The following is a 9848-nucleotide window of genomic DNA, read 5'->3' as shown; positions in this document are numbered from 1 at the left end:
ATTTTTTAAATTTCTGTCCTTTAGATTTTCATAAAAAATGGAGTTACACTTATCTCAGTTTCTGTTTATACTTAAGATTCATGTACTAAAGTGTGTTTGGACATTTTATGTCATTAGGCAAGATTGTTGATTAGCAAACATTATTCTTGAGTCCAGAGGTTCCCCTTCCCCTTTATTCAGAGAATAGCTCACAGTCCTCCACCTGATCAATGAGAGGGTGAAGGACGTTGACTCTACTAAGGGGTTACTCCTGGGATCTGACACTGTTAATATATTTCTAACCACCCCTGACTTTCGGTACTATCTTCAGCCATGCCCTGCACTAACCTGGGAACTCCAAGTCCCAAGTCCCCTAGAGGTTCTAAAATGCAAATCAGTTCACTTTTTGTTACTATTCACCACTGCAAGACCTTTAGGTTTTAGTTTTTTCCATGCTCATAACCCCATCAAAAGACATTTTCTTAATATATTAAGATACCTCCTCCACTGCTCTCTTCTCTCCTTTTATCTTTGCTCTTATAAGTCTGTTTTATCCCTTTATTGTCTTTTTAGAAGTAACCTAGAGAGAGAGGAAATAGTATGGTCACACAACTGTCTCTGATCTATACCTGTGATTTTGATTTTAAACATTTTCTGATTTTTTTCTAAGACTTCCTTACTGACAAATAACAAATCTGAGAATATGTTGCTTTGATTTGGTTTCAAATAAAATAATGCCTAACAGAGCAGCTACTCATAAATATTTATTTACAGGTAGTGAATATAATGAAAGTATTCTGTAATTTAATGATTACAGTATAAATGACTGGTCAATTAATGAATTCGAGCTAATGCATAGCATCAGGGAAATATTTTACCTTGTCTATACGAAGAAGTATCCTCCTCTTTCTGTAAAACAACAGGCACTTTTTTCTTATGAGGCTTCTAGTTAATTTCTTAGCTTCAGAAATATCAATCTCCTTAGTTCTGAAAGCCATATTAGAATAATTTAAATAAGCATTCTGATAGGAGTCTGCTCTGTGTTTTCTGGCTGAAAAACCTTGTGTGGACCTAGGACAAGTTACCACCAGATTATACAGTACCATTTAATATCGAGTCCCCCCATGAAACCTATATCCTTCTTTGGTCAGCCTGGCCTATGTTCACTGAGGTTTAGGGCACTGAAGTGTTCATGCTAAGATCTTGCCATAAAAGTTTTTTTTTTCTTTGACTGACCACAGATTGTTTAACAAAAAAAAAATCAGAAACACTAATATGGCAAATCTCAGCTTGCCCTTAGCTCTGTGATTAAGCAGGATAAGCAATAACATTGACAAGTTGCCTTGATAAATTTCAGAAGCCAAGTGAAACTGTTGACTCTTGGGAATGAATTCACTGGAGGATGTTACACTATTCTTAAGGAGTAGTCACTGGAGATTTCCCCAGGACTCCACAGACTTAAATAATAAAAATTAAAAAAATAAAACTGTTGGCAAAAATAAAATAGAAGGGCACAGACAAAAATAAGGGAAAACTTATAACCAGTGTTTTTGATGTTGTTGTTTGTTTTATGACAGCTTTATTGAGTATAGTTCACATAAAATATAATTCACCCCATTAAAGTATACAATTCAGGGAGTTTTAGTACAATATGTTTAGTATATAAAATATTTAGTGTATTTAGTATATTCAGAGATGTGTAGCCATCATCACACTCTACTTTTAAAACATTTTTATTGTCTCAAAAAGAAACTCCATACCCCTTAACGGTCACTTGCCTTTCTCTCTTCCCCAGCTGCTGGCAACCATTAATCACTTTCTGTCTTTATGGGCTTGCCTATTCTGGACATTTTTTATAAATGGAATCATACAATATTTGGCCTTTTGTGTCTGGCTTCTTTCAGTTAGCATAATGTTTTCAAGGTTCATCCATGCTATAGCATAGATTAATATTTCATTCCTTTCTGTCACCAATAATATTCCTTTGTGTGGCTATAACACATCTTGTTTATCTATTTATCAATTGAAGGACATTTGGATTGTTTTAACTTTTTGGCTATTTTAAATAATGCTTTTATGAACATTTGTGTATTTTTGTAGACATAAATTTTCATTTCTCTAGGTGGTATTCCAAGGAGTGAAATGGCAATCCATACGGTTTAAAGTGTTAAGAAAATGCCAAACAGTTTTTCAAAATGGCTGTACTATTTTATGATACCAGTTGTGTATAAGGGCTCCAGTTTCTCCACAACCTCACCAACACTTTTTATTGTCATTTTTTTAGCAATTCTAGTGAATGTGAAGTGGCATCTGATTGTGGTTTTTATTTGTATTTCCTTAATGAATAGTGAAGTAGAGCATCTCTTCATGTGCTTATTGGCCACTTGTAGATCTTCTTTGAAGAAATGTCTATGCAAATCTTTTTATAATTAGGGTTTATTTCTATCTAAGTTTCATTCCATTCATCTATATGTCCATTCTTATGCCAGTACCACATGGTTTTGGTTACTGTAGCTTTGTAATAAATTTTGAAATTAGCAAGTGTGAGTCCTCCAGTTTTGTTCTTCATTCTCAAAATTGTTTGGGTCTCTTTTGTTTTCATATGAATCTTAAGATCTACTTGTCAAATACTGCAGAAAACACAGCTGAGATTTTGATGTGGATTGTGTCGAATCTGTAGATCAGTTTGGGTTGTATTGCCATCTTAACAATACTAAGTCTTCCAATTTGTAAACATAAAATATCTTTCCATTTATTGAGATTTGCTTTCATTTCTTTCAACAATATTTTTCAATTTTCAGGGTACACATCTTGTACTTCTTTTGTTAAATTTATTCCTAAGTATTTTATTATTTATGATACCATTATAAGTGGAATTGTTTTCTTAATTTCATTTTCAGATTGCTCATTGCTAATATATAGAAAAACCACTGATCTTTATATAATGATCTTCTGTCCTGCAACCTTGCTGAACTCATTTATTAGTTTTAATATTTTTACTGTGGATTCCTCAGGATTTTCTCTATAAGATCATGCCATCTATGAACAGAGATAGTTTTATTTCTTCTTTTAAAATCTGTATGCCATTTTTTTCTTATTCTCACTAATTGCCCAGTCTAGGACCTCTAGTACAATGTTAAATTGAAGCGGTGAGAGCAGACATCCTTATTTTTAATTTTAGGGGAAATCATACTATCATTTACCAGAAGTATATTAGCAGTGGATTTTTCCTAGATGCCTTTTATCAGGTTGAAGAAGTTTCTTTCTACTGCTAGTTGGTTGAATATTTTTATCATGAAAGGATGTCGGATTTTGTCAAAAGCTTTTCCTACATCCCTTAAGATAATCATATAATTTTTGTTCTATATCCTACTAACATGATTGTGTTACACTGATTCATTTTCAGATGCTAAGCCAACCTTGCATTCCTGGGTTAAACTCCATTTGAACATTGTGTATAATCCTTTTTATATGTTGATGACTACCAGTTTGAATTTAGCTGTGAACAATACTCTGCACACTATTTGGAAAGTGGTGACAATGTGAAACACTAAGTATAACAACAGTAATAATATGCTTGCCTGACTCTGTGCTGGACATTTTTACATCCATTGACTCATTTACTCTTCACACCAGCCCAATGCATTGGATCCTAATATTACCCGAATTTTACAGACTATAAACCTGATTCTCAGAGAAGTTATGTAACTTGCCCAAGGTCATAGTACTAGTACTATTGAGTGGAGATGCTGGTGTTCTGAACAGTCTGACTCCATAACTGGGCTTTTAGCCACACATTCCAGGAGTATATATTGAGATATGGGTACTCTGTCCTAAGTAAGTACTGTATCTTCTCTTTGTATTTTCATTTCCATCTGTCTGTTGTGTTCAGGGTTCAAGCCACTAAAGATGAATTAATAGTGCTGATTGACAAAGTTGTTTCTGGGGCAGAGGTACAGGTTCATTTAATTTAGATTCAGTTTGGCACTCACATACCATAATCTATAGGGATGTGAGCACGTGGGATAACTGAAAATAGATCACAAATACACACTGGATTTATCTAGAAAATGTCCAATTTCTTTTCACGAAAATGCAGAATTATGATCTAATTCACTGTCTTTAATATTTGTATGATTCTTTTTTCCAGATGTTTAGAAAGACTTCCCTGAGCTTACCTTGCCAGATCTGTTTGGGTCCCTCAGGTTACAAATATCTTAAGGATAAGGAGTTTGCAAAGGAATAAAGTCTTAAAGAGAATATGCAAAACTTGTAGAACCATAAAGAGAAATGGAAATAACATGTTGGATTGGTAGAACATTGTTTTCTTTTTCCAAAATACTCTTTAGTATGAACATATTGTTTTACAGTTCAAGGAAGGAGAAACATTAAATAAGTGAATAAATAAGCTTATTTTGAAGAAAAAAGAGACTGAGATTGTAACGTATATTCAAATACCATTTTGAATCTTTTTTCTACTTTCTGATTTATATTTCCCAATGCCCTTTAAATTTACTGTATTTAATAATCTGCTGGGATTTTTAAAGAAAGTACTAAGAAACATTAGCTACCAAGATGAAGAGAGCTTTGAAAAGATCTGCACCCCAAAATAATGTCCAACAGAAAATTATCATTCAGATTAAACAAAGTGAGCTAACGTTAATTAAAACTCCTCTTCTTTTTTTTCCTGGTGAATGTCTCAGTTCTTACCAGTAGCTAACAGATCACGCTGGAGAGTATTTAGGCGTTCAGAATCCACAGTCCTCAAAAGAACCTCCAAATCTGAACTCCAGGAGCTAATATTTAAGTAGTTGTTCATCAATTCTACTCGGATGAAGAGAATTTCTGAGGAGCCCTTGTCTTTATCAGTGAGAAAAGCTGGAAGAAAGGAGCCCAACTCAACTATCCCTGCCCTAAATTCTTATGACTCCAAGCTCTTCTGTTTCACAAAGCAACCCTGAGTGAAGTGTCAGCTCTGTGCTCTCCCCCACTGCCCGTCTGTAGCTCTGCATGGCTTTGCATTGCTTAAGGATAAACAGGTTGAAGTTGCATATGGTTAACATTTTTTGTTTGAGCTGGTGCAGGGAGAGATTGATTAGCATCTGCAGGTCTCACATGGTGTCATGGGCAGTAAAGGAATGACTGAAGTAGTTGCAGACAGCATGGAGTCTGCGTTCCTCTCTTTGCCTAAGAAATCATGGATAATTAACACGGATTGAATACAAAGCATGAGAGCAGAAGCACGAGATCAGAAACCCCCATCTCCACGTGGGATCTCCATATTTACCTGTATTATATGAGGCAATAAAAACCAGAGGAGAAAAGTAATAAAAACGCAATAGTAATAAAAACTTATATTTACATAATTTCTTTCTGCCCCAGGATTCCGAAGCATTTGATGAAAATCATATAGGAAAACCTGTCACGGGACCTGTGACTTCTAACTGACAGAAGAGCTCATTAGCAATTACAGGCTGGCCAAAGGAAACAGAGACAAAATGCATTTTAGAAAGAGAGTCCTGCCTTAGGTCTTCTGACTTATCCTGTTACCTTTATGACTATAAATCAGAGTGATCAATTTCAAACATACTCCTACTTGTCATTTGAAAGTGGCGAGAATCATTAAAAGCTCACAAATTTGCCAAATTACAATCAACCTGTAACTGTGAAATCCATGCTTACTTAGGGAAGTGTTAAGTGCACATTTTATGTCCTTTCATTGGTGCTTCCCAACATGGAATTAAAGGACAAGGCCTTCATTTTATGTGCCCAGCATTATCAGGTTTCCCAGACATCTTTCCTATACATGAGTTGAAACTCGTACTGTGGCTATGAAATAAGGCCGTTTTTCTTATGATTTGAAAAGGTTTGTAAGGCACAGATGTCAGCTCCAGCTGTTTTTATCAGTGATCTGCAGGCTACAGTGGTCCTTTGTAAGTTGTGCTCTTACAAATGCCATGAGGGTGTGTTCTACTAACACCCACATATTGAGAATCCCCACCAAAAACTGGATTTGAGAGAGAAATTGTGCTTGAAGCCAAGAAGATTTTTGAAAGATTAGACAGTAATAAAATAGCTACTTCCCCAGAACATGAGGACTTCTGTGGCAAATCCATTGCTTTTCAATTCAACAAAATCTCTTGTATGTATTAGACAGGTGCCAGTTATAATTCTACTCCTCATAATAATAGTGAATGCACACGATGTAGGTATTCTTTAAAGTCTTTAAGCATATTACCTCATTTAAGCTTCAACAACATGATGAGGTAGGTACTACTTTTATATGTAAGGATAGCAAAGTTTGGGATGGTTAAATTATCTGCTAATGTCACAGCCATTTGCAAAGTGCCATTGGTTCTAAAATGAAGTCACAATGAAATCATTCTTTAGTCTTATCTCTCGGATTCTTACCTCTAGATAATAAGTCCAAGAAATAAGGGAAAGTAAATGTTCTCCTGCCATTTTAATTGAAAGAAAAGTGAGGAGTAGAATCTCATAAAGTCAGAGTTGAGACAGCAGATATAAAATCAGCCCTATATCCTAGCTATTGATATCATGTCATTATTTTTTTATCAATTCACCCAACAAAGACTATACATTTTTCATTGCTATAGTGGAAATCACAACTAAACTATTATAATACCAATTACACCAGAAAAATAAAGCATAGCATAAGCACTATCACTTGCAAAGGGTTTTTATGTTCTACTTGATATGACTTCATGAGACAAGATATAATAGATGATATCACCTATGTGTGAACTTCTCCAATCCACTTATTCACTCTACACACTCCCAGCCTCAGTTTCCCCTCTAAAATCCTCCCAGCTCAAAAATTCAATGATCCTATAATTCTAAGTCACAGCAGTTTTTTGAAAGTATGCTTTACTCATTATTCTTTTTATGCCTTTTGAATATAAGACAGTTGATATTAACCAAGTATTCTCAAATAGTCTCACAAACATTGGATGTTCACTATAGCAATCCTGACTCCAACAAACCTTCATGAATCAACCTGTTATAAAATAAAGCATTACAGTAAGGCAGATAAATATTATCATCTGCTACAGCTTCCCAAAACATTCTTCATAAGTGATGTTTTATGCGACATGATTGGAAAGCACTGCCATCTCCCTTAAGGTTAAACTTGTGATCATCATGTAGACAGGAAATAAAAACCTCTGCATAGAATTGTATTCATATCATTTATGAAGCAGACGTAAAGAATCACAGAGAATGAAACGTTTTCATAACAGCAAAGAACCACAGCTAATATTTTTTGAGCCTTTGCTCTGTGCAACACGTTATAGGCATTACCTCATTTAAATTAAATGTATAATAATTGTGGGTAAGACTTCTTGAGCCTTCTCTCATTTAATACTCACAATAACCCTATGAAGTAATAAAGTAGATAACTGTTATTCTACTCAGCATATTATTATTATTATTATTATTATTATTTGCGGTACGTGGGCCTCTAACTGCCGTGGCCTCTCCCACTGCGGAGCACAGGCTCCGGACATGCAGGCTCAGCAGCCATGGCTCATGGGCCCAGCCGCTCCGCGGCATGTGGGATCCTCCCGGACCGGGACACGAACCCGTGTCCCCTGCATCGGCAGGCGGACTCCCAACCACTGCGCCACCAGGGAAGCCCAGCATATTATTATTTAGAATGTTCACATTTTATTTGAATTGTTTCTCAAATTTTCCCCCATTAATAATAGAGACTGTTATTTTCCATCCAGCTTATCTCTCCTTCCTTTACTAAGAGAATGCTAATTGGATTAAGGGTGCCAACGTGCCCATATAAAAACTTGCATTCCCAGCCTCTCCAGTAGTGAGAGGTGTTCCTGTTACACACTCCTGACCAATAATATATAAACAGAAATTTCCTGCTAAGAATTCTGGGAAAGCCTATTTATTTATTTATAGCAGTAAGACCAACAGCAGCAAAAGTTCAGCTTCTTATTGACCCTGTTACTAAAGAGGTTTAGTCAAAAAGACCAAAGTGCATGCCATCATAAGACTCTTCAGATTCTTCTTTCTTTGCTTCTGCTTTCTTCTCCTCAGCTAGGGCAGCAGTGATGGAGGGGGCAGGACCTCCTGCTGGGGCAGCACCAGCTGCTGGGGCAAGCCCACCAGTCCCCACATTGCGCATGAGGATCCCAATGTTGACATTGGCCAAAGCCTTTGCAAACAAGCCTGGCCAGAGATGTTCAACATTTACACCAGCTGCTTTAATGAGGACATTTATCTTATCCTCCGTGACTGTCACCTCATCGCCGTGCAGGATGAGGGCTGAGTAGATGCACGCCAGCTCCAAGACGGAGGCCATGGTGCGGGCAAGTGCTAGGTGGGGCCACCGGGCATGGTGCTAGTCACTGGATGAAGTGAGGGCCTCACCCCAAAAGTGGCCTTTGCTTCCTTGGAAGGACTGAGCACCTTAGAGGCAGCTGAGGAAAGGCAAGTAAGCCTTTTTAAATAGGACGGTTTGGGTTCTTGCCTGAGAAGATGTTTAAGGGGACACACACTGCAAACAGATGGTCCTGGGTGGATTTACCCTGGCCAAGTCACATCTTGTTTTTCTTTCCATACCACTTCATACCTCTGGGTGTCAGGCCCCTTCCTCTCTTCCAAAGTGGGGCCATTGGAAAGTGTGGTCTTCACACTCAGTTTGGATGGAACTCAACACAATATGGAGAATGTGAGAGGATCCTTAAAGGAATGCCGTTGATGGACAGCATCCATGCACTAAAGCACAGGAGCAGGCAAAGTTGTGCTCACCAGGCTTTCACCTCCCTTCTTTGTCACTTCCTCTCCAGATGCTGATATTTCTTTCCAGGTGACCCTACAAGGTGAGTCTAACCCTGACCTCCTATAAGATCATTGTCTCACCACAATCAAACCAGATCTACCAGCCTGGGAGCCTGGAAGTGGAGAGTGGTAAGGGGGATTCCTCTGCCTCTCCCTCTAGTATCTTCCTAACCTGTTGTTAGATCCTTCACTCTTTTAAATAGTGCAAATCTAAATTTTTAAGTAAAATCATAGAAATACTAGAAACTGTGTTGTAGTTGAAAATGCATTCAATATTAGGGTTGAAATGTGTTGATAACTGTGATATCAAAGCAACAAATACTTTAAAGGTAAAGGTAAACTCCACACATTTTTGAACTGTCTGAAACAAAATAATTGAAAGACCTTTTAAACTGGAAAAATATTTATAACATATGTGACATTTAGATTTTACTATCTTTAATATATGGAGGGTTCTTAAAAATTAATTTTTAAAAAAGAGCATGTATTCCAATAAACAAATGAGCAAAGAACATGAACTGGCAGTAAAACACATACACACACAACTAAAGATAGACCAGGAGAGGCTTCTGTGGTGGTGCAGTGGTTAAGAATTCGCCTGCCAATGCAGGGGACAAGGGTTTGAGCCCTGGTCCAGGAAGATCCCACATGCCCCGGAGCAACTAAGCCCATGCGCCACAACTACTGAGCCTGCGCTCTAGAGCTCTGGAGCCACAACTACTGCAGCCCGCGCACCTAGAGACCGTGCTCCGCAACAAGAGAAGCCAACGCAATTGGAAGTCCGCACACCACAACAAAGAGTAGCCCCGTTCGCCGCAACTAGAGAAAGCCCATGCACAGCGAAGAAGACCCAGTGCAGCCAAAGGTAAATAAATAAATAAATATTTTTAAAAAACAAAAAAAAGATAGACCAGGAAAAAGTTTTAATTTCAATTATTTCAGCTAGTCAAATAAAAGCTGATTGAATCAGTGAGTTTTTACCTAGAAAATGTACTTTAAAATTGATAATATTCAGGGATAATGATGCAGGAATCATCAATAAGCTTAAGGAGTAT

At 37.2% G+C, this 9848-nt stretch overlaps 1 pseudogene across 1 annotated transcript; it reads right to left on the bottom strand.

Moving 5' to 3' along the window:
- Nucleotides 1-7969: 7969 nt before the first annotated feature.
- On the bottom strand, nt 7970-8349 carry LOC307062074 (large ribosomal subunit protein P1-like; annotated as a pseudogene). The gene has a single exon. The product of its transcript is annotated as a large ribosomal subunit protein P1-like (transcript).
- Between the last annotated feature and the right edge of the window lie 1499 nt (nt 8350-9848).

This window comes from Hyperoodon ampullatus, assembly GCF_949752795.1.
Source record: "Hyperoodon ampullatus genome assembly, chromosome: 13".
Lineage (NCBI taxonomy): Eukaryota > Metazoa > Chordata > Mammalia > Artiodactyla > Ziphiidae > Hyperoodon > Hyperoodon ampullatus.
The sequence above is the reverse complement of the archived record's forward strand: the minus strand, read 5'-3'. Positions and strand labels throughout refer to the sequence as shown.